Here is a 6,094-nt window from a genome sequence, read left to right as displayed (position 1 = left end):
CCCTCGGGCTGGTCCTTGCCGCTGGCCCGCGTCGGTGACGAGCGCGGGACACACCCAGCGCCGGAGAGGCAGCAGGGTCCAGGTGGCCCCAGGTCGTGGAACATGGAGCAGAGCCCCGGCCGTGCAGGCCCGGCCGCGCAACACGGAGCAGATCCCCGGCCGCACAGGCCCAGGCCCGCCGCCGCCACGTGCCTACTCTACCATTCTTAGGGAAGCATAACTCACGCTGCAGATTCCCACAACACCATTCCCGCTAATCACAAGATGGCTGCTGTGCCGCATCAACTGATAATCATCTCTGCTTACCAGAACCGCTTTCCTGAAACTGTATTCCATGGAGACTCATCTACAATTGCGGAACTGCACGAGACCCAACCTTAATCCAACCCTGAATAGAATCTATGTTCCCTATTGTTAAAAACTTTATGAGCTGATAATTGAAACTCGTGGCCCCTCTCCCTTTACTTGCATGTATCACATTTTCAATAACTCTTCTGGAAGACAACTGTATATAGCAGAGATAGTGTAATGGGAGAGTGGGAAAGGGCAGAGGGTCAAACATAGGATAAAAAACATATATACTTATACACGTGTATGAAAGTAGAAATGGAATATTATTGATGATAACATGCTTGATTAAGCCACTATGCAGTTTATCCTAGATGGGAAACCACATTTAGTATGTTGTGATGATGCTCAGGGAAAGAATGTTAGGTAATAAAATAAATAAATAAATAAATAAATAAATAAATAAAAGTTGCAGGAGAAAAAAATAAAAAAGGTTATCTCATTAAACCTCATAACTTTACAAAGTAAGCGATACTACGCTCATTTTGCAGAAAACGATTCTGAGGCTTACGTAAACTAGATGACCTGACTAAAGTTACACATGGGACGCCAAAGTCCATGGTTTTCAACACACAAACACCAATGAAGGGAGGGCAAGGATTTCATCATTGTTTATTTAACAAAGGTGTTCTGTTTTCTGAAATTATGTAATAATTGCAAGATTGGGAAACTAGAATCAGGTTGCCTATCATCTGGATATTGATCTTGCACATTCACTCTTTCTAAAAACCACTTTCTTAGATATTGCTTTTACAGAAATGTTAGATGATCGAGAATTTAAAAAGAGAAAGTATAAAATGATTTCATTGCAGATTTTTGATTTTCGATTCATCTAATTTTTCAATAGATACTATATTCAAATGAGCCTGAAAATTTTATAGAGTTTTTTTCTTTCTGTTTCTTTTTTTTTCTCTAGAGGAAAAGATAAAACGACTTTTACATGCTAACATACCAGCATAATAAAGTTAGAGAAATCATTATCATTTGCTTTATATTGTCTTCAGTCTTATATTGTCTTAACTTTCAAGAGAAGGTTAAGAAAAAATAAAATAATCTGATTATTAAAACGTTCTCCCACTATTTTTTGCTAAATTTGGGTGCCTGACAGACTTGAGGGTATCTGATGCATGGTTATGGACATTCCTGGCAATTTTTTTTTTTTTTTGAGAGAGATTTTCGCTATAGGGCACGTGCGCTCGCCAGACAGACAGAGAGAGACATAGAGACAGAAAGCGAGAAATCACCCCCCAGGGGGGATGGTCATGCCGCACTCCCCTCTCCTCCATTCTCCTCTCGGGATCTTGGGCACGCATGCACACACGCCTGGCGTGAGTTTTAAGCCACCGGGTCCGGGACGCGAACCACGGTTGACTATGTGGGAGTCCAGCGACATAGCCATTACTCTAACTGCTGGTTCCCGACATTCCTGGCAATTTTAATAACTTTTAAAAGTACCCATCTTTGTTAACTAAACAATGATGAAATCAATCAGAAACAAAGTTGTTTGCAATACAGGCATTATAAATGTTCTCTTTTGCTTCAGCTGTTTATGAAACAACTTTAAAATAAAAAAAAAATTTGTTAGTTGGTCAGTAGGTGCATGGTGGTTAAGGTGTTGGACTCTCATATAGCCAACTGTGGTTCAAGTTCTGAACCTGGTGGCTTGTTTTCTCACTTTCCCTCTTTTTCTCTGGTCAAAAAATAATAATAATGACAAATAAAATTAAATAAAATAATTTTTTTTAAAGAAAGCATCTGTTAACATTTAATGAATCTCTCTTCATGTGCCTTCAAGCTACCGGGACATCCCCACCGCTTTCAATCTTCTCTTCAGCTCTTCTGCTGAAGAACTTGGTGCTCACCATGACAGCCTGCTTTGGAAACTTTTCCTTCCCCACAACTTTGTAGTAGTCCGATGGCACCACATCAGTGACTGAAGGAGCTCTAGTCTTGTCTCTGGCAGCCTTTACCAGTGTCTGCTCGCTCTCCAAGGTCCACAATTTGTCAAGGTTGACAACTGGTTCCTCTTTAAGTGGTAATGCCTCATACCAACTTTCCCAAAGTAACCTGGGTGATATTTGTCGAAGCTGACCCTGTGGTGAAGCATGCCACCAGCACTACCCCGGCCTCCGGGATGTTTCTGGTGCTTGCCAGTGCAGCCAGGGCTGTGGCTCACCTGATCTCCAAGTTTCTGGGTTTTCCTCAGTCTAAATGGCATGTCAGTGGCTAAGACAAAAGAGCATGAAAGGGACAAGCAGTTAGCGTAATGGCTATGTCGCTGAACTCCCATGTAGTCAACCACAGTTCAAGTCCCGAACCCGGTGGCTTATATTCACGCTGGGCGTGTGTGCGTGTGTGCTCAAGATCCCAAGAGGAGAATGGAGGGGAAGGGATTGCAGGGTGGCCATTCCCCTGGGGGGTTATTTCTCTCTTTCTGTATCTCTGTCTCTCTCTGTCTCTCTGGTGAGCACACGTACCTTGTAGCAAAAAGCTCTCCAAAAAAAAGAAAAAAAAAGAGCATGAAACAACTTTTAAGATTTCTTGCCATCTGTGTCTAAAAGGGGGAGGCTTGGGAAATGATTTGCAGGTACATTGAACATGGTGTTTAGATTTTGGTTTAGTCTCACTTTTCTACAGTATCTTTGACCAGGGAAAGAAGTCTTCACTAGTAATTCCAATTCATTGGAACATTTCCTTTGGGACTGGAGAAGCAGGGGTTCATTTTGAGATATGTTTGAGTTTCTATTGTTTGCAAATACCATACTAGTACGCGCTCGCCAGACAGACAGAGAGAGACATAGAGACAGAAAGCGAGAAATCACCCCCCAGGGGGGATGGTCATGCCGCACTCCCCTCTCCTCCATTCTCCTCTCGGGATCTTGGGCACGCATGCACACACGCCTGGCGTGAGTTTTAAGCCACCGGGTCCGGGACGCGAACCACGGTTGACTATGTGGGAGTCCAGCGACATAGCCATTACTCTAACTGCTGGTTCCCGACATTCCTGGCAATTTTAATAACTTTTAAAAGTACCCATCTTTGTTAACTAAACAATGATGAAATCAATCAGAAACAAAGTTGTTTGCAATACAGGCATTATAAATGTTCTCTTTTGCTTCAGCTGTTTATGAAACAACTTTAAAATAAAAAAAAAATTTGTTAGTTGGTCAGTAGGTGCATGGTGGTTAAGGTGTTGGACTCTCATATAGCCAACTGTGGTTCAAGTTCTGAACCTGGTGGCTTGTTTTCTCACTTTCCCTCTTTTTCTCTGGTCAAAAAATAATAATAATGACAAATAAAATTAAATAAAATAATTTTTTTTAAAGAAAGCATCTGTTAACATTTAATGAATCTCTCTTCATGTGCCTTCAAGCTACCGGGACATCCCCACCGCTTTCAATCTTCTCTTCAGCTCTTCTGCTGAAGAACTTGGTGCTCACCATGACAGCCTGCTTTGGAAACTTTTCCTTCCCCACAACTTTGTAGTAGTCCGATGGCACCACATCAGTGACTGAAGGAGCTCTAGTCTTGTCTCTGGCAGCCTTTACCAGTGTCTGCTCGCTCTCCAAGGTCCACAATTTGTCAAGGTTGACAACTGGTTCCTCTTTAAGTGGTAATGCCTCATACCAACTTTCCCAAAGTAACCTGGGTGATATTTGTCGAAGCTGACCCTGTGGTGAAGCATGCCACCAGCACTACCCCGGCCTCCGGGATGTTTCTGGTGCTTGCCAGTGCAGCCAGGGCTGTGGCTCACCTGATCTCCAAGTTTCTGGGTTTTCCTCAGTCTAAATGGCATGTCAGTGGCTAAGACAAAAGAGCATGAAAGGGACAAGCAGTTAGCGTAATGGCTATGTCGCTGAACTCCCATGTAGTCAACCACAGTTCAAGTCCCGAACCCGGTGGCTTATATTCACGCTGGGCGTGTGTGCGTGTGTGCTCAAGATCCCAAGAGGAGAATGGAGGGGAAGGGATTGCAGGGTGGCCATTCCCCTGGGGGGTTATTTCTCTCTTTCTGTATCTCTGTCTCTCTCTGTCTCTCTGGTGAGCACACGTACCTTGTAGCAAAAAGCTCTCCAAAAAAAAGAAAAAAAAAGAGCATGAAACAACTTTTAAGATTTCTTGCCATCTGTGTCTAAAAGGGGGAGGCTTGGGAAATGATTTGCAGGTACATTGAACATGGTGTTTAGATTTTGGTTTAGTCTCACTTTTCTACAGTATCTTTGACCAGGGAAAGAAGTCTTCACTAGTAATTCCAATTCATTGGAACATTTCCTTTGGGACTGGAGAAGCAGGGGTTCATTTTGAGATATGTTTGAGTTTCTATTGTTTGCAAATACCATACTAGACACATTTTAGCTTATTAGTGTGCTCTAGTTGCCATAACAAATTACACAGGCTGGGCGGCCTGAGCAATAGACGTTTATTTCCTGTGGTTCTGATGGCTAGAAGTCCCAGATCCAGTGGATGGCTTGATCTCATCTTAGATCTTTCCTTGGTTTATAAATGGCCTCTTCTTCACCTGTTTTCATGTGGTCTTTGTAAGTGTAAATGCTTATGCTTTAATTTCCACTTCTTGTGAGGACAACAGTCACATTGATTTATAATCCACATAAAGATCTTAGTTTGATTTAATTATCTCTTTTAAGACCTTATCTTACATGGTGAGATATTGAGGGTTAGGTCTTCAACATATGAGTTTTGGGAAAACATAATACAGGACTCCTATAATAGGAAGAGAATAAATAAGTAAGGATATACAGCTGTATCATAAAAGGAAAATTTAAAAAGGAGAAAGGCTAGAGAAAGAAAGCAAAAGTTCGGTGTATAAACTTTGCCCAAGACTTCGGCTGACTCCTGAACGATAGTGTTGTCAGACTATGAGCAGTGCAACTAAAGATAAAAGAGCAGAATTAAGATTTAAATGCCACCCATCACAGGTGACATCGAGTTTGCAATTTGAATCTCACCAATTAATTGTCTGCGAAACCAGAACTACTAATGTTCTTCAAAAATATATATAATAGAATACAGAGTCTCTACAACAGAACGTCCACAATATCCAGGATATAACCTAACATTATGTGATATACGAAGAACCAGGACAATGTGATTCATTCTCAAGGGAAAGATAATCTCTAGGTCAAGTACAAGATGACACGGATATTGAAATGAGCAGGACTTTAAAGCACCTAGTTTAACTATGCTCGATGAGATAAAGGAAATAGTCTCATAACAGAGACCTGGATGATTTATAGAAGAAGGAAACAGGGGAGACAGAGGGAAAATATGTGGACAAGTCATTACCTTTTTCTCTGTCAGGTCCATAACAAACACCTGATTGACTTTTCACCCTTGGCAAGACTAAATATCTGCATAAGGACGGTGTGTGCTTTCTCGAAAAAACATCAATTGATCGAAAAGTTTAAAGCAAAGAAAAACAGATAGAATTTGAGTGGGTGTTATAGGTTGGGAGAAGGAAAAAATGCAAAGAAGCAGCATGATATAGAACCCAAAAATCTAGACTGAACCTGATAAAGCCATTTTAGAGAAAGTTCCTTTTTTCCAGCTATAAAATCCAGTTTAAAGCCACTAATTAGCTACATAAACTTAGACATATCACTTAGGTTTTTTTTTTTTTTTGAGAGGTTTTTTACTATAGGGGGGGTGCGCTCGCCAGACAGACAGAGAGAGACAGAGAGACAGAAAGCGAGAAATCACCCCCCAGAGGGGATGGCCACGCTGCAAT

General features: G+C 41.6%; 2 pseudogenes; both read right to left on the bottom strand.

Annotated features, from left to right (window-relative positions):
* Positions 1-2,132: 2,132 nt before the first annotated feature.
* On the bottom strand, positions 2,133-2,566 carry LOC114004468 (60S ribosomal protein L27a pseudogene; annotated as a pseudogene).
* Positions 2,567-3,710: 1,144 nt separating this feature from the next.
* LOC102502725 (60S ribosomal protein L27a-like) overlaps positions 3,711-6,094 on the bottom strand; it is an 8,517-nt pseudogene continuing 6,133 nt past the window's right edge.

This window comes from Tupaia chinensis, unplaced genomic scaffold, assembly GCF_000334495.1.
Source record: "Tupaia chinensis unplaced genomic scaffold, TupChi_1.0 Scaffold000039_1, whole genome shotgun sequence".
Taxonomy (NCBI): Eukaryota; Metazoa; Chordata; class Mammalia; order Scandentia; family Tupaiidae; genus Tupaia; species Tupaia belangeri.
Note: the sequence above shows the minus strand (reverse complement) of the source record. Positions and strands in the feature narration are given on the sequence as shown.